This window comes from Patagioenas fasciata, chromosome 22 (assembly GCF_037038585.1).
Source record: "Patagioenas fasciata isolate bPatFas1 chromosome 22, bPatFas1.hap1, whole genome shotgun sequence".
Taxonomy (NCBI): Eukaryota; Metazoa; Chordata; class Aves; order Columbiformes; family Columbidae; genus Patagioenas; species Patagioenas fasciata.
In genome coordinates, this window is record NC_092541.1 from 6,713,141 (window position 1) to 6,740,351 (window position 27,211).

At 59.3% G+C, this 27,211-nt stretch overlaps 1 long non-coding RNA gene across 1 annotated transcript; it reads right to left on the reverse strand.

Moving 5' to 3' along the window:
* Positions 1-21,846: 21,846 nt before the first annotated feature.
* On the reverse strand, positions 21,847-22,910 carry LOC139829612 (uncharacterized). The gene is made up of 3 exons (XR_011742186.1): positions 22,790-22,910; positions 22,382-22,522; positions 21,847-21,934 (listed from the first exon to the last, which is right to left on the reverse strand). It is a non-coding gene; the product is annotated as an uncharacterized lncRNA (long non-coding RNA).
* Positions 22,911-27,211: the final 4,301 nt, after the last annotated feature.

Below are 27,211 nucleotides of genomic sequence, written 5' to 3' on the forward strand. Positions count from 1 at the left end.
TGTGGGGTCCTGGGATTTCACAATGGGCCCCAGTGACAAAGGGGGTCCCCTGAATGTCACAATGGGTCCTGGGGACAATGGGGGCTCCTGGGACGTCACAATGGGCCCTGGGGACAAGGAGGGATTCCCAAAATGTCACAATGGGCCCTGGGGACAAGGGGCTGTCCCCAGGATGTCACAATGGGCCCTGCGGACAAGGGTGGTACCCACGGTGTCACAATGGGCACTGGGCACAAGGGGGGGTCCCTATAGTGTCACAATGGGTCCTGGGGACAAGTGGGGTCCCCTGAAAGTCACAATGGGCCCTTGGGACAATGTGGGGTCCTGGGATCTCACAATGGGCCCCAATGACAAACGGGGGCCCCTGAATGTCACAATGGGCCCTGGGGACAATGGGGGGTCCTGGGACGTCACAATGGGCCCTGGGGATAAAGGGCGGTCCTCAGGATATCACAATGGGCCCTGGGGACAAAAGGTGGTCGCCAGGATATCACAATGGGCTTTGGTGACAATGGGGTCCCCAGGATGTCACAATGGGCCCTGGGGACAAAGAGTGTCCCCAGGATATCAGAATGGGCCCTGAGGACAAGTTGGGGTCCCCTGAATTTCACAATGGGCCCTGGGGACAAAGAGGGCTCCCCAACATATCACAATGGGCCCTGGGGACAATGGGGGGTCCTGGGACGTCACAATGGGCCCTGGGGACAAGGAGGGATCCACAGGATGTCACAATGGGCCCTGGGGACAAAGAGGGGTCCCCTGAATGTCACAATGGGCCCTGGGGACAAGGGGGTGCAGAGGATGTCACAATGGGCCCTGGGGACAATGGGGGGTCCTCGGACATCACAATGGGCCCTGAAGACAAGGAGGGATCCCCAGGATGTCACAATGGGCCCTGGGGACAAAGAGGAGTCCCCTGAATGTCACAATGGGCCCTGGGGACAGGGGGGTGCAGTGGATGTCACAATGAGCCCTGGGGACAATGGGGGGTGTCCAGGATGTCAGAATGACTCCTGAGGACAAGGGGGGGTCCCCATGGTGTCACAATAGGCCCTGGGGACAAAGTGGGGTCCAAGAATGTCACAATGGGCCCTGGGGACAAAAGGGGTTGCCATAGTACCACAATGGGCCCTGGGGTCAAAGGGGGTCCCCATGGTGCTACAATGGGCCCTGGGGACAAAGGGGGGTCCTGGGATGTCACAATGGGCCCTGGGGACAAAGGGGGTGTCCCCATGGTGCCACAACGGGCCCTGGAAGCAAGGGGGTGGCCAGGATGTCACAATGGGTCCTGGGGAAAATGGGGGGTGCCCAGGATGTCACAATGGAGCCTGAGGACAAGCGGGGGTCTCCATGGTGTCACAATGGGCCCCAGTGACAAAGGGGGTCCCCTGAATGTGACAATAGGTCCTGGGGACAATGGGGGGTCCTGGGATGTCACAATGGGCCCTGGGGACAAGGAGGGATCCCCAGGATGTCACAATGGGCCCTGGGGACAATGGGGGGACCTGGGACGTCACAATGGGCCCTGGGGACAAGGGGGGGTCCCCAGGATGTCACAATGGGCCCTGGGGACAAAGAGGGGTCCCCTGAATGTCACAATGGGCCCTGGGGACAAGGGGGTGCAGAGGATGTCACAATGGGCCCTGGGAACAATGGGGGGTCCTGGGACGTCACAATGGGCCCTGGGGACAAGGGGGGGTCCCCAGGATGTCACAATGGGCCCTGGGGACAAGGGCGTGCCGAGGATGTCACAATGGGCCCTGGGGACAATGGGGGGTCCTGGGATGTCACAATGGGCCCTGGGGACAAGGGGGGGTCCCCAGGATGTCACAATGGGCCTTGGGAACAAGGGGGTCCCCAAGATATCACAATGGGCCCTGGAGACAATGTAAGGTCCTGGGCTGTCACAATGGACCCTGAGGACAACGGGGGACCCCAGGATGTCACAATGAAGTCTTGGGACAAAGGGGGTCCCCACGATGTCACAATGGGCCCTGGGGACAAAGGGGGGTCCCCTGAATGTCACAATGGGCCCTGGGGACAATGGGGGGTCCTGGGATGTCACAATGGACCCTGGGGACAAGGGGGTGCCGAGGATGTCACAATGGGCCCTGGGGACAATGGGGGGTCCTGGGACCTCACAATGGGCCCTGAGGACAATGGTGGGTCCCCTGAATGTCAAAATGGGCCCTGGGGACAAAGGGGGGTCCGCAGGATGTCAGAATGGGCACTGGGGATAAAGGGGGGGTCCCCATGGTGTCACAATGGGCCTAAGTGACAAGGAGGCTCCCCATGGTGCCACGATGGGTCCTGGGGACAAGGGCGTCCCCCAGATGTCACAATGGGCCCTGGGGACAATGGGGTTGCCCAGGATGTCACAATGGGCCCTGGGGACAATGGGAGGCCCCAAGGTGTTCAGAACGAGCCCTGGGGACAAAGTGGAATCCTGGAATGTCACAATGGCCCCCAGTGACAAAGGGGTTCCCCATGGTGCCACAATGGGCCCTGGGGACAAAAGGGGTCCCCAGGATTTCACAATAGCACTGGGGACAAAGGGGGGTCATGGGATGTCACAATGGGCTCCAGTGACAAAGAGGGTCCTCATGGTGCCACAATGGGCCCTGGCGACAAAGGGGGTCCCCAGGATGTCACAATGGGCCCTGGGGACAAAGTGGGGTCCCCTGAATGTCACAATGGGCCCTGGGGACAATGGGGGGTCCTGGGATGTCACAATGAGCCCTGCAGACAAGGGTGGTACCCACGATTTTACAATGGGCCCTGGGCACAAGGGGGGGTCCCCATAGTGTCACAATGGGTCCTGGGGACAAGTGGGGTCCCCAGGATGTCACAATGGGCCCTGGGGACAATGGGGGGTCCTGGGATGTCACAATGGGCCCTGGGGACAAGGGGGTGCCGAGGATGTCACAATGGGCCCTGGGGACAATGGGGGGTCCTGGGACGTCACAATGGGCCCTGAGGACAATGGTGGGTCCCCTGAATGTCAAAATGGGCCCTGGGGACAAAGGGGGGTCCGCAGGATGTCACAATGGGCACTGGGGACAAAGGGGGGGTCCCCATGGTGTCACAATGGGCCCAAGTGACAAGGAGGGTCCCCACGGTGCCACGATGGCTCCTGGGGACAAGGGCGTCCCCCAGATGTCACAATGGGCCCTGGGGACAATGGGGTTGCCCAGGATGTCACAATGGGCCCTGGGGACAATGGGAGTCCCCAAGGTGTCAGAACGAGCCCTGGGGACAAAGTGGAATCCTGGGATGTCACAATGGCCCCCAGTGACAAAGGGGTTCCCCATGGTGCCACAATGGGACGTGGGGACAAATGGGGTCCCCAGGATGTCACAATGAACCCTGGGGACAAACGGTGATCCTGGGACATTTCAATGGGCCCTGGGGACAAAGGGGGGACCCCAGGATGTCACAATGGGCCCTGGGGACAAGGGGGGGTCCCCATGGTGTCACAATGTGTCCCCAGTGACAAGGAGGGTCCCCATGGTGTCATGATTGGTCCCAGTGACAAGGAGGTCTCCAGGATGTCACAATGGGCCCTGGGGACAATGGGGGGTCCTGGGACGTCACAATGGGCCCTGGAGACAAAGGGGGTCCCCTGAATGTTACAATAGGTCCTGAGGACAGTGGGGGGTCCTGGGACGTCACAATGGGCCCTGGGGACAAGGAGGGATCCCCAGGATGTCACAATGGGCCCTGGGGACAATGGGGGGTCCTGGGACGTCACAATGGGCCCCGTTGACAAGGGGGCATCCCCAGGATGTCAAAATGCGCCCTGGGGCCCAGGGGGGTCCTGCGATGTCACAATGGGCCCTGGGGACAAAGGGAGTCCCCTGGATGTCACAATGGACTCTGGGGACAAAGGGGATCCCCACGGTATCAGAATGGGCCCTGGGGACAAAGGGGGGTCCTGGGATGTCACAATGAGCCCTGCGGACAAGGGTGGTACCCACGGTGTCACAATGGGCCCTGGGGACAAGGAGGGTCCCCAGGATGTCACAATGTGTCCTGGGGACAATGTGGGGTCCTGGGATGTCACAATGGGCCCCAGTGACAAAGGGGCCCCCTGAATGTCACAATGGGCCCTGGGGACAATGGGGGGTCCTGGGATGTCACAATGGGCCCTGGGGACTAGGAGGGATCGCCAGGATGTCACAATGGGCCCTGGGGACAATGGGGGGTCCTGGGACGTCACAATGGGCCCCAGTGAGAAGGGGGGTCCCCAGGATGTCACAATGGGCTCTGGGGACAAAGAGGAGTCCCCTGAATGTCCCAATGGGCCCTGGGGACAAGGGGGTGCCCAGGATGTCACAATGGGCCCTGGGGACAATGGGGGGTCCTGGAATGTCACAATGGGCCTTGGGGACAATGGGGGTCCACAGGATGTCACAATGGGCCCTGGGGACAATGGGGTTGCCCAGGATGTCACAATGGGCCCTGGGAACAATGGAAGTCCCCAAGGTGTCAGAACGAGCCCTGGGGACAAAGTGAAATCCTGGAATGTCACAATGGCCCCAGTGACAAAGGGGTTCCCCAAGGTGTCACAATGGGCCCTGGGGACAAAAGGGGTCCCCAGGATTTCACAATAGCACTGGGGACAAAGGGGGGTCATGGGATGTCACAATGGGCCCTGGGGACAAGGGAGATCCCCATGGCGTCACAATAAGCCCTGGGGACAAAGTGGGGTCCTGGGATGTCACAATGGGCTCTGGGGACAAGGAGGGTCCCCAGGATGTCACAATGGGCCCTGGGGACAAAGGGGGGTCCTGGGATGTCACAATGGGCCCCAGTGACAAAGAGGGTCCTCATGGTGCCACAATGGGCCCTGGGGACAAAGGGGGTCCCCTGGATGTCACAATGGGCTCTGGGGACAAGGAGGGTCCCCAGCATGTCACAATGGGCCCTGGGGACAATGGGGGGTCCCCACGGTATCAGAATGGGCCCTGGGGACAAAGGGGGTCCCCTGAATGTCACAATGGGCCCTGGGGACAGTGGGGGGTCCTGGGACGTCTCAATGAGCCCTGGGGACAAGGGGGGGTCCCCAGGATGTCACAATGGGCCCTGGGGACAAAGAGGGGTCCCCTGAATGTCACAATGGGCCCTGGGGACAATGGGGGGTGTCCAGGATGTGAGAATGAGTCCTGAGGACAAGGGGGGGTCCCCATGGTGTCACAATGGGTCCCCAGTGACAAGGAGGGGTCCCCATGGTGTCACAATAGGCCCTGGGGACAAAGTGGGGTCCAAGAATGTCACAATGGGCCCTGGGGACAAAAGGGGTTGCCATGGTGCCACAATGGGCCCTGGGGTCAAAGGGGGTCCCCATGGTGCTACAATGGCCCTGGGGACAAAGGGGGGTCCTGGGATGTCACAATGGGTCCTGGGGACAAAGGGGGTGTCCCCATGGTGCCACAACGGGCCCTGGGAGCAAGGGGGTGGACAGGATGTCACAATGGGTCCTGGGGAAAATGGGGGGTGCCCAGGATGTCACAATGGAGCCTGAGGACAAGCGGGGGTCTCCATGGTGTCACAATGGGCCCCAGTGACAAAGGGGGTCCCCTGTATGTGACAATAGGTCCTGGGGACAATGGGAGGTCCTGGGACGTCACAATGGGCCCTGGGGACAAAGAGGGGTCCCCTGAATGTCACAATGGGCCCTGGGGACAAGGGGGTGCAGAGGATGTCACAATGGGCCCTGGGGACAATGGGGGGTCCCCTGAATGTCAAAATGGGCCCTGGGGACAAGGAGGGATTCCCAGGATGTCACAATGGGCCGTGCGGACAAGGGTGGTACCCACGGTGTCACAATGGTCACTGGGCACAAGGGGGGGTCCCTATAGTGTCACAATGGGTCCTGGGGACAAGTGGGCTCCCCAGGATGTCACAAGGGCCCTGGGGACAATGTGGGGTCCTGGGATGTCACAATGGGCCCCAGTGACAAACGGGGGCCCCTGAATGTCACAATGGGCCCTGGGGACAATGGGGGTCCTGGGACGTCCCAATGGGCCCTGGGGACAAGGAGGGATCCCCAGGATGTCAAAATGGGCCCTGGGGACAATAGCGGGTCCTGGGACGTCCCAATGGGCCCTGGGGACAAGCAGGGATCCCCAGGATGTCACAATGGGCCCTGGGGAAAAAGAGGGGTCCCCTGAATGTCACAATGGGCCCTGGGGACAAGGGGGTGCTGAGGATGTCACAATGGGCCCTGGGGACAATGGGGGGTCCTGGGACGTCACAATGGGCCCTGAGGACAATGGTGGGTCCCCTGAATGTCACAATGGGCCCTGGGGACAACGGGGGGTCCGCAGGATGTCACAATGGGCACTGGGGACAAAGGGTGGGTCCCCATGGTGTCACAATGGGCCCAAGTGACAAGGAGGGTCCCCACGGTGCCAGGATGGGTCCTGGGGACAAGGGCGTCCCCCAGATGTCACAATAAGCCCTGGTGACAAAGTGGAATCCTGGAATGTCACAATGGTCCCCAGTGACAAAGGGGTTCCCCATGGTGCCACAATGGGCCCTGGGGACAAAAGGGGTCCCCAGGATTTCACAATGGCCCTGGGGACAAAGGGGGGTCCTGGGATGTCACAATGGGCCCTGGGGACAAAGGGGGTCCCCTGAATGTCACAGTAGGTCCTGGGGACAATGGGAGGTCCTGGGACGTCACAATGGGCCCTGGGGACAACGAGGGATCCCCAGGATGTCACAATGGGCCCTGGGGACAAAGAGGGGTCCCCTGAATGTCACAATGGGCCCTGGGGACAAGGGGGTGCAGAGGATGTCACAATGGGCCCTGGGGACAATGTGGGGTCCTGGGATGTCACAATGGGCCCCAGTGACAAAGGGGGTCCCCTGAATGTCACAATGGGTCCTGGGGACAATGGGGGGTCCTGGGACGTCACAATGGGCCCTGGGGACAAGGAGGGATCCCCAGGATGTCACAATGGGCCCTGGGGACAATGGGCGGTCCTGGGACGTCACAATGGGCCCTGAGGACAAGGAGGGATCCCCAGGATGTCACAATGGGCCCTGGGGACAATGGGGGGTCGTTAGACGTCACAATGGCCCCTGGGGACAAAGAGGGGTCCCATGAATGTCACAATGGGCCCTGGGGAAAATGGGGGGTCCTGGGACGTCACAATGGGCCCCAGTGACAAGAGGGGGTCCCCAGGATGTCACAATGGGCCCTGGGGACAAACAGGGGTCCCCTGAATGTCACAATGGGCCCTGGGGACAAGGGGGTGCCGAGGATGTCACAATGGGCCCTGGGGACAATGGGGGGTCCTGAGACGTCACAATGAGCCCTGCGGACAAGGGTGGTACCCAGGACGTCACAATGGGCCCTGGGGACAAGGGGGGGTCCCCATAGTGTCACAATGGGTCCTGGGGACAAGTGGGGTCCCCAGGATGTCACAATGGGCCCTGGGGACAATGTGGGGTCCTGGGATGTCGCAATGGGCCCCAGTGACAAAGGGGGTCCCCTGAATGTCACAATGGGTCCTGGGGACAATGGGGGGTCCTGGGACGTCACAATGGGCCCTGGGGACAAGGAGGGATCCCCAGGATGTCACAATGGGCCCTGGGGACAATGGGCGGTCCTGGGACGTCACAATGGGCCCTGAGGACAAGGAGGGATCCCCAGGATGTCACAATGGGCCCTGGGGACAATGGAGGGTCCTGGGACGTCACAATGGGCCCTGGGGACAAGAGGGGGTCCCCTGGATGTCACAATGGGCTCTGGGGACAAGGGGGGTCCCCAGGACGTCACAATGGGCCCTGGGGACAAAGGGGGGTGTCGACGGTGTCACAATGGGCCCCAGTGTCAAAGGGGGTCCCCATGGTGCCACAATGGGCCCTGGAGACAAAGGGGGTCCCTTGGATGTCACAATGGGCTCTGGGGACAAGGAGGGTCCCCAGGATGTCACAATGGGCCCTGGGGACAATGGGGGGTCCTTAGACTTCACAATGGGCCCTGGGGACAAAGAGGGGTCCCCTGAATGTCACAATGGGCCCTGGGGACAATGGGGTGTCCTGGGACGTCACAATGGGCCCCAGTGACAAGAGGGGGTCCCCAGGATGTCACAATGGGCCCTGGGAACAAACAGGGGTCCCCGGAATGTCACAATTGGTCCTGGGGACAAGGGGGTGCAGAGGATGTCACAATGGGCCCTGGGGACAAAGGGGGATCCCCAGGATGTCACAATGGGCCCTGGGGACCAGGGGGGTCCTGCGATGTCACAATGGGCCCTGGGGAGAAAGTGGGTCCCCTGGATGTCACAATGGGCTCTGGGGACAAGGAGGGTCCCCAGGATGTCACAATGACCCCTGCGGACAAGGGGGGTGTCGATGGTTTCACAATGGGCCCTGGGAACAAGGTGGGGTCCCCATAGTGTCACAATGGGTCCTGGGGACAAGTGGGGTCCCCAGGATGTCACAATGGGTCCTGGGGACAATGTGGGGTCCTGGGATGTCACAATGGGCCCCAGTGACAAAGGGGTTCCCCATGGTGCCATAATGGTCCCTGGGGACAAAGGGGGTCCCCAGGATTTGACAATAGCACTGGGGACAAATGGGGGTCATGGGATGTCACAGTGGGCCCTGGGGACAAGGGAGATCCCCATGGTGTCACAATAAGCCCTGGGGACAAAGTGGGGTGTTGGGATGTCACAATGGGCCCCAGTGACAAAAGGGGGTCCCCATGGTGCCACAATGGGCCGTGGGGACCAGGGGGGGTACTGCAATGTCACAATGGGCCCTGGGGAGAAAGGGGGTCCCCTGGATGTCACAATGGGCTCTGGGGACAAGGAGTGTCCCCAGGATGTCACAATGGGCCCTGGGGACAAACGGGGGTGTCGACGGTGTCAAAATGGGTCCTGGGGACCAAGGGCGTCCCCAGGATGTCACAATATGCCCTGGGGACAAAGGGGGTCCCCACGGTATCAGAATGGGCCCTGGGGACAAAGGGGGGTCCCCTGAATGTCACAATGGGCCCTGGGGACAATGGGGGTCCTGGGATGTCACAATGAGCCCTGCGGACAAGGGTGGTACCCACAGTGTCACAATGGGCCCTGGGGACAAGGGGTGGTCCCCATAGTGTCACAATGGGTCCTGGGGACAAGTGGGGTCCCCAGGATGTCACAATAGGTCCTGGGGACAATGTGGGGTCCTGGGATGTCACAATGGGCCCTGGGGACAATGGGAGTCCCCAAGGTGTCAGAACGAGCCCTGGGGACAAAGTGGAATCCTGGAATGTCACAATGGTCCCCAGTGACAAAGGGGTTCCCCATGGTGCCACAATGGGCCCTGGGGACAAAAGGGATCCCCAGGATTTCACAATGGCCCTGGGGACAAAGGGGGGTCCTGGGATGTCACAATGGGCCCTGGGGACAAAGAGGTATCCCCATGGTGCCACAACGGGCCCTGGGAGCAAGGGGGTGGCCAGGATGTCACAATGGGTCCTGGGGAAAATGGGGGGTGCCCAGGATGTCACAATGGACCCTGAGGACAAGCGGGGGTCTCCATGGTGTCACAATGGGCCCCAGTGACAAAGGGGCTCCCCTGAATGTCACAGTAGGTCCTGGGGACAATGGGGGGTGCTGGGACGTCACAATGGGCCCTGGGGACAAGGAGGGATCCCCAGGATGTCAGAATGGGCCCTGGGGACAAAGAGGGGTCCCCTGAATGTCACAATGGGCCATGGGGACAAAGGGGGGTCCGCAGGATGTCACAATGGGCACTGGGGACAAAGGGGAGGTCCCCATGGTGTCACAATGGGCCCAAGTGACAAGGAGGGTCCCCACGGTGCCACGATGGGTCCTGGGGACAAGGGGGTCCCCCAGATGTCACAATGGGCCCTGGGGACAATGGGGTTGCCCAGGATGTCACAATGGACCCTGGGGACAAAGGGGGATCCCCAGGATGTCACAATGGGCCCTGGGGACCAGGGGGGTCCTGCGATGTCACAATGGGCCCTGGGGAGAAAGTGGGTCCCCTGGATGTCACAATGGGCTCTGGGGACAAGGAGGGTCCCCAGGATGTCACAATGACCCCTGCGGACAAGGAGGGTGTCGATGGTTTCACAATGGGCCCTGGGAACAAGGTGGGGTCCCCATAGTGTCACAATGGGTCCTGGGGACAAGTGGGGTCCCCAGGATGTCACAATGGGTCCTGGGGACAATGTGGGGTCCTGGGATGTCACAATGGGCCCCAGTGACAAAGGGGTTCCCCATGGTGCCACAATGGTCCCTGGGGACAAAGGGGGTCCCCAGGATTTGACAATAGCACTGGGGACAAATGGGGGTCATGGGATGTCACAGTGGGCCCTGGGGACAAGGGAGGTCCCCATGGTGTCACAATAAGCCCTGGGGACAAAGTGGGGTGTTGGGATGTCACAATGGGCCCCAGTGACAAAAGGGGGTCCCCATGGTGCCACAATGGGCCGTGGGGACCAGGGGGGGTACTGCAATGTCACAATGGGCCCTGGGGAGAAAGGGGGTCCCCTGGATGTCACAATGGGCTCTGGGGACAAGGAGTGTCCCCAGGATGTCACAATGGGCCCTGGGGACAAACGGGGGTGTCGACGGTGTCAAAATGGGTCCTGGGGACAAAGGGCGTCCCCAGGATGTCACAATATGCCCTGGGGACAAAGGGGGTCCCCACGGTATCAGAATGGGCCCTGGGGACAAAGGGGGGTCCCCTGAATGTCACAATGGGCCCTGGGGACAATGGGGGTCCTGGGATGTCACAATGAGCCCTGCGGACAAGGGTGGTACCCACAGTGTCACAATGGGCCCTGGGCACAAGGGGTGGTCCCCATAGTGTCACAATGGGTCCTGGGGACAAGTGGGGTCCCCAGGATGTCACAATAGGTCCTGGGGACAATGTGGGGTCCTGGGATGTCACAATGGGCCCCAGTGACAAAGGGGGTCCCCTGAATGTCACAATGGGTCCTGGGTACAATGTGGGATCCTGGGACGTCACAATGGGCCCTGGGGACAAGGAGGGATCCCCAGGATGTCACAATGGGCCCTGGGGACAATGGGGTTCCTGGGATGTCACAATGGGTCCCCAGTGACAAAGGGGGTCCCCAGGATGTCTCAATGGGCCCTGAGAACAATGGGAGGTCCCCATGGTGTCACAAAGGGTCCCCAGTGACAAGGGAGGTCCCCACGGTGCCACGATGGGTCTTGGGGACAAGGAGGTCCCCAGGATGCCACAATGGGCCCTGGGGACAATGGGGGGTCCTGGGACGTCACAATGGGCCCTGGGGACAAAGAGGCTCCCCAGGATGTCACAATGGGACCTGGGGACAAGGGGGTCCCCAGGACTCACAGTGGGCTCTGGGGACAATGGAGGTTCCCCAGGATGTTCACAATAAGCCCTGAGGACAAGGGGTGGTCCCCATGGTGTCACAATGGGTCCCCAGTGACAAGGGGGGTCCCCAAGTGTCACAATGGGCCCTGGGGACAATGGGGGTCCCGGGACGGAATAATAGGCCCTGGGGACAAAGGGGGGGTCCCACAGTGTCACAATGGGCCCTGGGGACAAAGGGGGTCCCCACGGTGTTACAATGGTCCAGGGGGAGAAGGGGGATGCCCAGGATATCACAATGGGCCCTGAGGACAAGGGGGTTCCCCAGGGTGTCGGAATGGGTCCCCAGTGACAAGGAGGGTCCCCATGTTGTCACGATGGGTCCTGGGGACAAGGGGGTCCCAGAATGTAACAATGGACCCTGGGGACAATGGGGGGTCCTGGGACGTCACAATGGGCCCTGGAGACAAAGGGGGTCCCCAGGATGTCACAATGGGCCCTGGGGACAATGTGGGGTCCTGGGACGTCACAATGGGCGCCAGTGACAAAGGGGGTCCCCAGGATGTCACAATGGGCCCTGGGGACAATCTGGGGTCCTGGGACGTCACAATGGGCCCTGGGGACAAGGAGGGATCCCCAGGATGTCACAATGGGCACTGGGGACAATGGGGGGTCCTGGGACGTCACAATGGGCCCTGGGGACAAGAGGGGGTCCCCAGGATGTCACAATGGGCCCTGGGGACAAAGAGGGGTCCCCTGAATGTCACAATGGGCCCTGGGGACAAGGGGGTGCCGAGGATGTCACAATGGGCCCTGGGGACACAGGTGGTCCCCAGGATGTCACAATGGGCCCTGGGTACAAAGAGGGGTCTCTAAAGTGTCACAATGGGCCCTGGGGACACAGAGGGGCCCTAGGACGTCACAATCAGCCCTGGGGACAAGGGGGGGGTCCCCTGAAAGTCACAATGAGCCCTGGGAACAGAGGGGGTCCCCAGGACGTCACAATGGGCCCTAGGAACAATGGGGGTCCCTTGAAGGTCACAATGGGCCCTGGGGACAATGGTGGGTGTCCTGAATGTCAAAATGGGCCCTGGGGACAAAGGGGGGTAGCAGGATGTCAGAATGGGCCCTGGGGACAAAGGGGGAGTCCCCATGGTGTCACAATGGGCCCAAGTGACAAGGAGGGCACCCACGGTGCCACGATGGGTCCTGGGGACAAGGGGGTCCCCCAGATGTCACAATGGGCCCTGGGGACATTGGGGTTGCCCAGGATGTCACAATGGGCCCTGGGGACAATGGTGGGTCCTGGGACGTCACAATGGGCCCCAGTAATAAGGGGGTATCCCCAGGATGTCATAATGGGCCCTGGGGACCAGGGGGGTCCTTCGATGTCACAATGGGCCCTGGGGACAAAGGGGGGTCCTGGGATGTCTCAATGAGCCCTGCGGACAAGGGTGGTACCCACGGTGTCACAATGGGCCCTGGGAACAAGGGGGGGACCCCATAGTGTCACAATGGGTCCTGGGGACAATGTGGGGTCCTGGGATGTCACAATGGGCCCCAGTGACAAAGGGCGTCCCCTGAATGTCACAATGGGTCCTGGGGACAATGGGGGGTCCTGGGACGTCACAATGGGCCCTGGGGACAAGGAGGGATCCCCAGGATGTCACAATGGGCCCTGGGGACAAAGAGGCGTCCCCGGAATGTCACAATGGGCCCTGGGGACAAAGAGGAGTCCCCTGAATGTCACAATGGACCCTGGGGACAATGGGGGATCCTGGGACGTCACAATGGGCCCCAGTGACAAGAGGGGGTCCCCAGGATGTCACAATGTGCCCTGGGGACAAAGAGGCATCCCCGGAATGTCACAATGGGCCCTGGGGACAAGGGGGTGCCCTGAATGTCGCAACGGGCCCTGGGGACAATGGGGGGTCCTAAGACGTCACAATGGGCCCTGGGGACAAGGAGGGATCCTGGGACGTCACAATGGGCCCCAGTGACAAGGGGGGGTCCCCTGAATGTCACAATGGGCCCTGGGGACAAGGGGGTGCAGTGGATGTTACAATGGGCCCTGGGGACAATGGGGGGTGTCCAGGATGTGAGAATGAGTCCTGAGGACAAGGGGGGGTCCCCATGGTGTCACAATGGGTCCCCAGTGACAAGGAGGGGTCCCCATGGTGTCACAATAGGCCCTGGGGACAAAGTGGGGTCCAAGAATGTCACAATGGGCCCTGGGGACAAGGGGGTGCCGAGGATGTCACAATGGGCTCTGGGGACAATGGGGGGTCCTGGGCTGTCACAATGGACCCTGAGGACAAGGGGGGTTCCCAGGATGTCACAATGAGCCCTGGGGACAAATGGGGTCCCCACGGTATCAAAATGGGCCCTGGGGACAACGGGGGTCCCCTGAATGTCACAATGGGCCCTGGGGACAATGGGGGGTCCTGGGATGTCACAATGAGCCCTGCAGACAAGGGTGGTACCCACAGTGTCACAATGGGCCCTGGGCACAAGGGGGGGTCCCCATAGTGTCACAATGGACCCTGGGGACAAGGGGGTGCCGAGGATGTCACAATGGGCCCTGGGGACAATGGGGGGTCCTGGGACCGCACAATGGGCCCTGAGGACAATGGTGGGTCCCCTGAATGTCAAAATGGGCCCTGGGGACAAAGGGGGGTCCGCAGGATGTCACAATGGGCACTGGGGACAAAGGGGGGGTCCCCAGGATGTCACAATGGGCCCTGGGGACAATGTGGGGTCCTGGGATTTCACAATGGGCCCCAGTGACAAAAGGGGGTCCCCTGAATGTCACAATGGGTCCTGGGGACAATGGGGGGTCCTGGGACGTCACAATGGGCCCTGGGGACAAGGGGGGGTCCCCAGGATGTCACAATGGGCCCTGGGGACAAAGAGGGGTCCCCTGAATGTCACAATGGGCCCTGGGGACAGGGGGGTGCAGTGGATGTCACAATGGGCCCTGGGGACAATGGGGGGTCCTAAGACGTCACAATGAACCCTGGGGACAACGGGGGGTCCTGGGACGTCACAATGGGCCCCAGTGACAAGGGGCGGTCCCCAGGATGTCACAATGGGCCCTGGGGACAAAGAGGAGTCCCCTGAATGTCAGAATGGGCCCTGGGGACAATGGGGGTCCCCAGGATGTCACAATGGGCCCTGGGGACAATAGGAGGTTCTGGGATGTCACAATGGGCCCTTGGGGTTTAGAAGTCAGGTCTAAGAGTGCAGCGTTTGGGGTGCAGGGGCTTGGGGGGAAATTTAAGGTTGCAGAGTGTGGGGTGCACAGGACTGGGGCACAGGATTTGGGGGTGCGGGGTTTCAGGGTTCAGGATTTGGAGGTGTGGAGTTTTGGGGTGCAGGGGTTGGGAGTGCAGGGTGGTGGGGGTGAGAGATTTGGGTGCAGGATTTGGGGGTGCAGAGTCTTGGGAGGCAAGGATCCGGGTCTTCAGGATTTGGGGGTTCAGTGTTTAGGGCAGCACAATCTTGGGGTGCAGGGGTTTGCAGTGAAAGGTTTGGTAGGCAGGATTTGGGGTGCAGGATTCTGGGGTGCTGGGTTTGGGGTACAGGATTTGGTGTTGCAGGGATGGGGTTGAAGGGCTTGGGTTGCCAGGCCTTTGAGGTGCAGGATTTGGAGGTGCAGGGTTTGGGAGGGAATTCTTTGGGGTACAGGGTTTGGGGGCAGGTTTAGGGGTGTAGGGTATAGGACGGAAAGATTTGGGAATGCAGGGTTTGGGGTGCAGGTTTCGGGGTTCAGGAAGGTAGGGAGGGCAGGATTAGGGGGTGCAAGGTTTCAGTTGTAGGGTTTAGGGGTGCAGAGTTTGGTAGGGCCGAATTTGGGGGTGCAGGATCTGGGGTGCAGGGTTTGGGAAGACAGGATCGGGGGTGGAGGATTTGGGGGTGCAGGATTGAGGGGCAGGGTTTTGGTGCAGGGCTTGGGGTCAGGATCTGGGGTGCAGGTTTGGGAAGAGTATTTTGGGGTGCAGGATTTTGGGTGCCGTGTCTGCGGGGCAGGTTTGGGGTGATCACTGCTGATCCGCACACACTCTCTCTCTCTGTCCCCATTGTCCCCAATGCCCCCTTACCTGTCTCACCTCCCTCTCCAGCTCCGCTCCCACCCCCCCAATCCCCCTCAGCGGGGCCAGCCCGGGGTGCAGCTCCTGCAACGGCTCCTCCTCTGCATTCATTAACAATTAACACCCTCAGCAGCGCTAATTAACACCCCCCCCACCCCCCCGTATCCCCGCTGCCCCCTAATTACCCCCTAATTCGCGCTAATCACCCCTAATTCCCCCTCATTACTCACCCAGCAGCCCCTCGATGTCCGGAGCCGCCATCTTGCCCCGCCGGGAGGGCCACAAACCACCTCAAAATTGACCCAAAATAGCGCTTTTTCAACCCAAAACCCTCCCGCTGAGGCTCCCCGAGCTGTGTCCCCAAAGCCCCCGCTGTTGTCACCTCGTGAAAAGCGCGAAAAAAGCGGCCCCGGGGGTCCCCGCGCTTCGCTTCGCGCTCTGAGGGAAAGCGCGGGAAAACGAGCGGAGACGGAAAGAGCCGAGCGGAGCCGAATGGGCCCGAGCGGAGCCGAACGGCGCACGAGCGGAGCCGAACGGCGCACGAGCGGAGCCGAGCGGCGCCCGAGCGGAGCCGAGCGGCGCCCGAGTCCCGGCCGGGGCCGAACGCACCCGAAGGGACCCGAAGTCTTCCCGAAGGGGTCCGAGTGGAGCCGAACGCACCCGAACGCACCCGAAGGGGCCGAACGCACCCGAAGGGACCCGAAGTCTTCCCGAAGGGGTCCGAGTGGAGCCGAACGCACCCGAAGGGACCCGAACCCACCCGAAGGGGCCCGAGTGGAGCCGAACAAACCCGAAGGGACCCGAACCCACCCGAAGGGACCCGAACCCACCCGAAGGGACCCGAACGCACCCGAAGGGACCCGAGTGGAGCCGAACGCACCCGAAGGGACCCGAACGCACCCGAAGGGACCCGAACGCACCCGAAGGGACCCGAAGTCTCCCCGAAGGGGCCCGAAGTCTCCCCGAAGGGGCCCGAAGTCTCCCCGAAGGGACCCGAACCCACCCGAAAGTGCCCCAAAAGGCGCCAAACTCCCAAATCCCCCCCTTTTTACCCCAAAACCCGTGTTCCGCTCCCCCCCCGGCCCCTCCTCTTCCTCCCCCCGCCCCCTTTCTTCCCCTTTTCCCGCCTCACGATCGTTTCCCGCCGCGGCGGTGGCTGCGAGCGAGGCCACGCCCCCTTCCTCAGGCGGCGGCCAATGGGAAGCGGGGGGGGTGCGTGGCCACGCCCACTGTGCGTGGCGTGCGCGGAGGCGGCTCCGAGAGGAGCCGAAGATACACGAAGGGAGCCGAAGGGACCCGAGGGGACCCGAAGGGACCCGAAGGGACCCGAACGCACCCGAAGGGACCCGAACGCACCCGAAGGGACCCGAACGCACCCGAAGGGACCCGAACGCACCCGAAGGGACCCGAGTGGGGCCCGAACGCACCCGAGGGGACCCGAAGGCACCCGAAGGCACCCGAAGGGACCCGAACGCACCCGAAGGGACCCGAACGCACCCGAAGGGACCCGAGTGGGACCCGAACACACCCGAAGGGACCCGAAGGGACCCGAGTGGGGCCCGCACTCACCCGAAGGGACCCGAAGGGACCCGAACACACTTAGGGGGCTCCATGAGTCACTTATGGGTCACTATGGGGCACTCCTGGGTCCCTAAGGGGGAAATTATGGGGGTCTATGGGGAGTTCAGGAGGGACCCAGGAGTACCCCAAGGGACCCAGGAGTGCCCCAAAGGACCCAGGAGTTCAGGAGGGACCCAGGAGTGCCCCAAAGGACCCAGGAGTTCAGGAGGGACCCAGGAGTGCCCCAAAGGACCCAGGAGTACCCAAATGTGTTGTGTTTTGTTTTTTCTCTCTTGTTTATGTCCTCTTTTACCTGAAATGGGACAATGGGGGCAATGGGGGGCAATGGGGTCAATGGGGGGGCAATGGGGTCAGTGGGGGGCAATGGGGTCAGTGGGGGGCAATGGGGGACAATGGGGGACAATGGGGGCAGTGGGTACAATGGGGGCAATGGGGGGCAATGGGGGCAATGGGGGGCAATGGGGGGCAATGGGGGCAGTGGGGGGCAATGGGGGGCAATGGGACAATGGGGGGCAATGGGGTCAATGGGGGCAATGGGAGTCAATGCGGTCAATGGGTCAATGGGTCAATGGGGGCAATGGGAGTCAATGGGGGGCAATGGGGATCAATGGGTCAACGGGGTCAATGGGGGTCAATGGGGGTCAATGGGGGTCAATGGGGGCAATGGGGGCAATGGGGATCAATGGGGGGCAATGGGGGGCAATGGGGATCAATGGGGATCAATGGGGATCAATGGGGGGCAATGGGGGGTCAATGAAGTCAATGACTCAATGACTCAATGGGGGTCAATGGGGATCAATGGGTCAATGGGGTCAGTGGGGTCAATGGGTCAATGGGAGTCAATGGGGTCAATGGGGGTCAATGGGGTCAATGGGGATCAATGGGTCAATGGGAGTCAATGGGGTCAATGGGTCAATGGGGTCAATGGGGATCAATGGGTCAATGGGGTCAATGGGTCAATAGGGATCAATGGGGGGCAATGGGGATCAATGGGTCAATGGGGTCAATGGGGTCAATGGGTCAATGGGGGTCAATCGGTCAATGGGGATCAATGGGGGTCAATGGGGTCAGTCAATGGGGTCAATGGGGTCAATGGGAGTCAATGGGGTCAATGGGTCCCAGGGTCGCATTCCCGCTGTCCCTGTCCCCGCTGTCCCAGGGCTCAGTGCTCACTCCTCATTGGTTCCTGGCCTTTTGCATTCATTAATATTCGGTTAATTATTCGTTAAGGTTTTCTTGCCATAGTTGAGCCCAGCAGGAACCCCCGGGGTCCTAAAACCCTCCCTCTCTATGGGTCCCTATGGGGCTCTATGGGTCCCTATGGAGCTCTATGGGTCCCTATGGGTCCCTATGGAGCTCTCTAGGTCCCTATGGGGTTCCATGGGGCTCTGTGGTTTCCTATGGGCCTCTATGGGGCTCTATGGGTCCCTATGGGTCCCTATGGGTCCTTATGGGTCTTAATGGGTCTCTATGGGGCTCCTTGGGTCTCTATGGGTCCCTATGGGTCTCTACGGGTCCCTATGGGTCTCTATGGGTCTCTACAGGCTCTATGGGTCCCTATGGGGCTCCTTGATGCTCTATGGGTCTCTATGGAACCCCCAGGGTCCTAAAACCCTCCCTCTCTATGGGTCCCTTTGGGTCTCTATGGGTCCCTATGGGTCTCTATGGGGTTCCATGGGGCTCTGTGGCTCCCTATGGGCCTCTATGGTCTCTATGGGTCCCTATGGGGTCCTACGGAGCTCTATGGGTCCCTATGGGTCTCTACAGGCTCTACGGTCCCTATGGGTCTCTATGGGGTTCCATGGGGCTCTGTGGCTCCCTATGGGCCTCTATGGTCTCTATGGGTCCCTATGGGGTCCTACGGAGCTCTATGGGTCCCTATGGGTCTCTACAGGCTCTACGGTCCCTATGGGTCTCTATGGGGTTCCATGGGGCTCTGTGGCTCCCTATGGGCCTCTATGGTCTCTATGGGTCCCTCTGGGGTCCTATGGAGCTCTATGGGTCCCTATGGGTCTCTACAGGCTCTACGGTCCCTATGGGTCCCTATGGGTCTCTATGGTCTCTATGGGTCCCTATGGGTCCCTTTGGGTCTCTATGGGTCCCTATGGGGTTCCATGGGGCTCTGTGGCTCCCTATGGGCCTCTATGGTCTCTATGGGTCCCTATGGGGTCCTATGGAGCTCTATGGGTCCCTATGGGTCTCTACAGGCTCTACGGTCCCTATGGGTCCCTATGGGTCTCTATGGTCTCTATGGGTCCCTATGGGTCCCTTTGGGTCTCTATGGGTCCCTATGGGGTTCCATGGGGCTCTGCGGCTCCCTATGGGCCTCTATGGTCTCTATGGGTCCCTATGGGGTCCTATGGAGCTCTATGGGTCTCTATGGGTCCCTATGGGTCTCTACAGGCTTTACGGTCCCTATGGGTCTCTATGGGGTTCCATGGGGCTCTGTGGCTCCCTATGGGCCTCTATGGTCTCTATGGGTCCCTATGGGGTCCTATGGAGGTGGGTGCTTTTTTCCAACCAAAGTGATTAATGAGTTTTTAGGGTTTATCCCAAATGATGGGAACCCCCGGTTCCTTCCTTCCTTCCTTCCTTCCTTCCTTCCTTCCTTCCTTCCTTCCTTCCTTCCTTCCTTCCTTCCTTCCCTCCTTCCTTCCTTACTTCCTTCCCTCCTTCCTTCCCTCCTTGCCCTCTCATAACCGCACGCGAGCCCCGATGCTGAGGGCCCTTGAGCTCCTCCTCGCCTTTGAAAACAACATGGACGACCTCACCTTGTTGATGATGGGGATCTTCTGGAGCAGGCCAGGGATCCTCTGGAGATCCTCGCAACGTGGTGCTTTCCTTTGAGCCCACGACTTCTCTGCCTGGGGCCTCTTCCCATTGGACGCTCTTGGAGGAGCCACTGAGTTTTTGGAGCTCGCCACCTCTTTTGGATGAAGCTGGAGCAGCTGGGGATGGGCCTGGGATGCTGGGCAGGAAGAGCCAGGGCCGGTGCTGGACCCTCCCCAGCCCATTTCTCTCTGTTCGCTCCTCCAGAATCCTCTGAATCTGATGGCGAAGATGACGAAGATGACGAAGATGACGAAGATGACGAAGATGACGAAGATGATGAAGATGACGAGCGTGTCCCCACGCGGGAAGACATCAAGAAGCTGATGGAAAGCAAGAAGAAGCAGCAGTCGCTCCAGGAGAGCTTTGGATACCCCAGACCACCCCTTGTGCTTCGGATGCCCACACCACCCCTTGTGTTTTGGATACCCCAGACCACCCCTTGTGCTTCGGATGCCCACAGCACCCCTTGTGTTTTGGATACCCCAGACCACCCCTTTGGGGAAGACCCTCCGTATGCTGAGGTGTTGCGTCTCCTTCCTCTTCATCCTCTAAAAGGTGTTTGGTGAAGAGCAGAGCTGGAAGCGGGGGTTCCCATCATTTGGGATAAACCCTAAAAACTCATTTTGGTTGGAAAAGACCCTCGAGGTCATGGAGGCCAAGCATAACCCACCCCTGGCACTGACCCGTATCCCTGAGGACGGTGTTTTGTGACACCATGGGGACCCCGCCTTGTCCCCAGAGCCCATTGTGACATCCTGGGGACCCCCTTTGTCCCCAGGGCCCATTGGACGTCCCATGACTCCCCCTTGTCCCCAGGGCCCATTGTGACATCCAGAGGACCCCGCTTTCTCCCCTGGGCGCATTGTGACTTCCTAGGACCCCCCATTGTCCCCAGGGATCATTGGGACACCGTGGGGACCCCCTTTGTCCCCAGGGCCCATTGTGATATTCGGGGGACCCCCTTGTCCCCAGGGCCCATTGTGACATCCCAGGACCCCCCATTGTCCCCAGAGCCCATTGTGACATCCTAGGGACCCCCTTTGTCCCCAGGGCCCATTTTCGCACCATGGGGACCCCCTTTGTTACTGGGTCCCAATGTGACATTCCAGGACCTTACTTTGTCCCCAGGGCCCATTGTGACACCATCGGGACCCCCATTTGTCCCCAGGGCCCATTGTGACATTCAGAGGACCCCTCTTTGTCCCCAGGGCCCATTGTGAATTCCCAGGGCCCCATGTTGTCCCCAGGGCCCATTGTGACATCCTGGGGACCCCCTTTGTCCCTGTCGAGGGTTAAGATTCCTAACCCCAACTCCTAACCCCAACTCCTAACCCAGACCATAACGCTAATCCTAATCCTAAACCTAAGCCTAATTCCTAACCCTAAACCCAATCCTAACCCAATCCCTTAACCCTAACCCAATCTCTTAACCCTTATCCCAATCCCTTAACCCTAACCCAAACTCCTAACTCTAAGCCTAAGCCCAACCCAGACGCCTAAGCCCAACCCAGACGCCTAAGCCAAACTCCTAACACTAAGCCTAACCCTAACGGAAACTCCTAACCCTAACCCAAACTCCTAGCCTTAAGACTAACCCTAAATCCTAACTCAAACTCCTAACCCTAAGTCTAAGCCTAAACCAAACTCCTAAGCTTAAGACTAAGCCTAACCCAAACTCCTAAGCCTAACCCTAACCCAAACTCCAAAACCTAAGCCTAACCCTAACCCAAACCCAAACTCAGTGGCCACTAAGCAGGCCTGGAGCTGTCAGGAGAAAGGACTCCCTGGAGCTCACCCAGCTCTAAACTCAGCCCCAACCTGCTGCTGCCTCGGCAGCCGGCACTGCGGGCGGCGCAGAGATGGAGCAGTTGGCAAAGAGCTTTGCAAGGCAGAGCCCTCTGGGGCACAGCACTGAGCTGGACCCACTTCCCCTCTGCGTGACCGAGCGTCAGCCAAGAAAGCAGCAAGCGAAATTTCACAGGAACGGAAAATTAACATGGAAACGCTCATTTGTTCCCAGGTCGTACCTGTGGGATCGCCCCGAGGCTCACGGACACACTCAGGTGAAGCAGTCAAGTAGCCGCTGCCTACAGGGACGGCTGGAATCGAGCAGAAAGGAAAAGCGTTTCCATTTCACGTTGTGAAATGACCTGCAGCGCCTGGACGGGGGTCAGGCAACAACACGGGACCCAGACGCATGCTGAAATTGCCAAAGCTGCAGAGGGGCTGCAGACCCCTTGTCTGGGACCTGGCAGCTTCCAAACTACTGTGTCCAGGCCACATGCAACACCCCTCAAGGACCAGATGGACCAACACGGGGCCTCTCAGGGCCTTCTGACCAGGAGACCTCTCACACACACAAAAGGAAACCCACACTAACGTGGGAGCATGGAGCACCAGGGCAAAAAATGATCATCCATGTTTCTCCTAAATCAGAGCCTGCTGGCTACTGCAAGGCTCAACTATTGCAAGAAAACGTTCACAAATAATAAACCAAATACTAACAAACGCAAAAGGCCAGTAACCAATGAACACTGAACACTTACCCCTGCGATTCCCCTCAGGCTCAGGAACAGGATTACACCAAGAGGCTTGATCAGCATGGACTGCAGGAACCAAACAGGGAGTCAAACACGGGTGGGGAGCTTCCATGGCACGTTGTGATCTCCTGCTTCCTCAGTCACCCGCTGTGATGGGAGAGGGTGAGATAATGACACGAGACACATACAGAGGTGTGTGTTCCCACAGCTAGAAACAGAGCACGGGTGACCTTTTTGCTGAGACCTAGCAGGTTTTCAGGCAAATTGAACATTCATGACTTGTCTGTGTAATACCACCAAGGCACAAAAAGCTTTTGGAAAGCCTCTGAGAGGATCTTGGGTACAATCACACACGAATAACCTATTAAAACACGAGTGTTTATTCGCTCAAGCAGACAGACAGTGACAACTCACCTCTGGGACAGCCCAAGGCTCCTAACCAGGACCCAGCTGAGAAGCTCGATCAACTCTGCCAAGGCCATGTCCTGGAGTCAAGCACAGATCAGAGAGGTTTCCAGGCTCACCGAGCAACACTCCTGCATTCCAGGTAAAAGAGGACATAGACAAGAGAGAAAAAACAAAACACAACACAACATATTTAGGACAACAGTGCCCATATCTTGCAGAAAAATAGCTGTATTTGGGGAAAAAACTGGCAAAACGACAAAATATTCCAAATATTTGGGGGCTAAATTGGTCAACACAGGCAAAACAATCTGAGTATTTGGGCAAAAAGTGGCCCAAAGAGGCAAAAACATCCACACTTGGGTGCAAAGCTGTCGGCAAACATGAAAACATCCCATATTTGGGATCACAGTGCCCATATCAGGGGAAAAAATGGGCAAAAGCACCTGAGTATATCGGGTCAAGAGAGGCAGAAAAAACCAAAGCACCACTAGATTTGAGCAAAACTGGCCAAAAAGGGGTATAACATCCCCAGATTCAGGGTGAAACTGGACCAAAGAGTCGAAGTATGCCCAGATTTGGGTAAAAAAATGGCCAAAAATGGCCCAAACACCCCCAGATTTGGGTATAAACAAAACTGGAAAACCAAAGAACTCCCAGATATAGGCAGAAACGATCCCAAAGGGCACAAATGTGCCCAGGTTTAGCTCTAAAGTGGCCCAAAGTGCCAAAGCAATCCCAGCTTTGATTTGCAACGGGCCCAAAGGCTCAAAGCGCGCCCTGGGATGGGGCCGTGTGGCACGAGGCTGGGGGGCAGGGAGGGCCCCACAGGGACTCAGTGCTGGTTTCTGCCCTGTGCCAGCACTCCCAGCCCCTGCTTGCCCAGAACCTGCCCCTGAAGCAGCCGCAGCCCCTCTCCCCTCCCTGCGGGTGTCTGCCCCCTGCCCACACCCTGGTGCTGCCTGGCTCGCCCTGCCCGGCCCAGCCCGGCTGCTCTCCCGGCCCCAGCCCCAGCCCTGGCCCCACTGCTGCCCTGCTGAGCTGCTCGGGGCTGGGTGCTGCCCCTGCTCGCCCACCTGCTCCCTGCGCTCGGCTGGAGCAGCCTGGGCGTCCCGGGCTGGCAGGGACACCAGGAGGAGGAACAGGGTGAGGACCATGGCCCCCACGCTCGCCCCATGATGCTGCTGCTGCCAAGACACAGCACAGCACGTCACCGAGGGGCTCTGACCTCACAGTCACATTGGAATCACCACATCTGCACACTGCTGCATGGCCTTGTGCTACACCAGCATGGAAGGAACAGAAGTGGAGAAGGGGGCACCTATTTTGGGAGGCAGCTCTGCCTGTGGGAGTGCACAGGCTCTCACTTCTTGCTTCCCAGAAATCAATCAATCAATCAATCCCAAAAGCTACATATTAATAGTAAATTTAAATAAAAAAAGCCAACTTCAAGGGTCTTTACTTGTAGCTATATTTGTCAGGCAGCTCTCTGGGAAGAAACCAGCTTTTCCTGCTAGTTTGACCACAGCTTCAACGCCTTTAAAGCCACCGCTTCTGAGCTCTGCTGCTCCAACACAGCCTCACAGCCCAGCAAAATCATAGTGCAGGCAGAAAGCTTCACCATACAGAGATGGAGACAGTCAGGAATACGTTCCTCTCAAAAGCAGACACTGCAAGCCACTCTTCCTCTTGCTTACCAAATTCAGACAGCGTTAGAAAACAACAACAACAAGGAAGCGAGATTCTTCTTTTATGCACCCCATTGTATGGACCATTCAACATCAAGTCCAACCGAAGTCTGAACCTCCGAATGAGAAATGCCATCTTCAAATTTCTAGGAAAATGAAGGGCTTTGAAGTGGCAAGACCATAAAATGTTCATTAAAGCAGTGCCATGCAAGTCCGCACCCCTGATCACAGACCACCTGCCCTGGTACCAAAGGCAGTGATGTTCTCAGCTGACATCTGGAAAGCAGCACAAAGTCTCATGTTCTCCAGTGCCAAACATGTAGTTTGGAACTGAAACAGGGCAGTAAACCATCTCCAGTCAGTCTGTTTTCATTCGAGTACATCAGGACAAGCTCAGTTCACGTTCACCAGGAATCACAGCAGGTCCCACCCGTCCCTGCAGACCCCAACACCGCTCCTGTGCAGGGTCCCCAGGAGCAGTAAGCACAGAACAAGAAACCTCCCTTCCAAAGAAGGCCCACAGCTGCTCTTCCAACGAGCTGCATAAGCAGCAGCTGAGAACAACCTCTGCTGTAGCTGCACCAGGCTCTGCTGTCTGCAGAAGGAGAGCAGCTCCTAAATGATCCCCAGCCCTACAGACACAGCCCAGGGCAGTGATGAGGAACCACCAGAGTGCAGGGACACCTGGCCATTCAGTTGAAGCTGCTGGGGAGAAGGACAGAGGACTAGCAAGAGACAAATCAGACAAGAGAGAAGACAGAGGAGCTGAGAGAGAAACAAACACACAGGGAAAAGGACGGAGAGATGAAGGCAAAAAGGGACAATGAGCTGGGATGAGACAGGGAGGAAGAACCAGCAGGGCTGATGAGCAGGACAGAGGGATGGGGAGGGGGGAGGAGGAGAAGCAGGAAGGGGCTGGAGAAAGACAGGGAGGGGGATGCACAGATGGAGAGACAAAAAGAAAGACAGGGAACAGAACAAAGGGAGTGAGAAATAAAGCAAAGTGGGGATCCAAATGAAGAGACTGGAAAGGGGAAACATGCAGCAAGGAGCTGGAGAAAGAGGAAAAGAGGGCTGAGCAGCAGGAAAGAGGAAGAGAAGACAACGAAAAGGCAGAGCCAGCTGGACAGGGGTGATATAGCGAGAAGGGATGGCACTGGGAACAGGGATGGGAGACAGAAAGAAAACCAGGACAGAAAGACATCAAAAGGAATAGGAGCAGTAATCTGGACAGAGCTGGAGAAAGAAGCAGCCGGGAAAGGGAAGACAGGCAGAAAGACAGAAGGGGAGCAGGAGAGAGAAAGAACAATAAGGGTTGGGGGCAGGACAGAGATTGGGGAAAAAATCCTGGGGCGGGCAGCAAGATGGAGAGGGAGTAAAAAAGAAGAGGGGCAGGAATAGGTGCAGGGAGCAGGACAGAGGGATACAGTGAGAAATGATGGGGCAGGGAGCAGGACACAGCAACAGAGCAGAATGGTGACAAAGAGAAACCAGGGATGATGAGAAGCACAGAGCAGCGGAGACAGAGAGGGAGATACGAGAAACCCTGCACAGAGGTGGAGACGGGTGGAGGAAACGGTGAGGAAGAAGCAGAGAGGGGCAGAGAGAGAAGAGATGAAGAGGGAGAAGGACACGGTAGGAAAGAGGAGGGAGCAGGGAGGGAGGGAGGGGAGCACAAAACAGGATGAAATGAGCCCAAGGGCCCAGCACTCACCACAGTTCCTGCTCTCTGCACTGCCAGGCAAGCTGTGCAGTTCAGGCACTTCTGTCTGCCTGTCTTTCCCTCCCCTCCTATTCTGTAGCTCCAGTCGTTTGTCCATCCCGCACCTAAGAGAACACATGGGTGTCTGACAGCTCTCACAGCACGAGGCTCCCCAGACGCACCCCACACACACACACACTATACGGCCGGACAGTGATTTTCCCCACCTACACAGACCCTGCGGTGCACGTTTGTGATCTGCTCTGCTGAGGCTGCTCACAGGGACTCTTCCTCACCCAGAGGGGCAGCTGTCTCTGGTGCAGCTGCAGCAGCAGCTGTGGGGATCCCCTGCACTTCACCCTCCAGCTGCTTCCCCTTCTCCTGCTCTCTCCAGCTCCAGCCCCAGCAGCTCCTCTCCAGAAAGTGCCCCCTGCCCCCTCCCCCGCCCAGGAGAACAAGGCCAGAGCAGCCCACACACACCTGGGCCAGAGGCAGCAAGACATCTCCAGGGCCCCAGAGGGAGGAAAAAGGGCCCCAGGGCTGGGCCGGGCGCTGCTCGGCCTCGGGCAGCTCCACGGGCGCCATGGCAAAGCTCACGCTGGCCGCCTGCAGAGCAACCGCCTGCTCAGCCTGGGCTGCGCCACCATTGGTCGGGAGGGCTGTCAGTCTCCTCCCCTGAGCTGATTGGCTGCCTAGGCAGTGATTCTGTCCTGCTTTGGGGCTCGCCCTGCCCTGAGGTGATACTCTCTCTGATTGGCGGCCTGAGGGGTTACTCCCCCCACAGTGTCCGCCTTCCCTGAGCCGCTCTTTTCTCTGATTGGCTGTCTGGGATTTCCCACTGGCTCCCCCCACCAAATGATTGGTCAGGTTATTTGTCAATCATCCCTCTGCTGCACTCCCACCAGGTGTGATTGGTGCAGCCAGCACAGCCCGCCCCTGAGGGCTGCCCAGTTTGTCCAACTGTCGCCAACTGTCCTGCAGGTCTCAAATCTCGATTGGCTGCTTACGTTTCAATCACATGACTTGCCCGCCTCCTCAAAT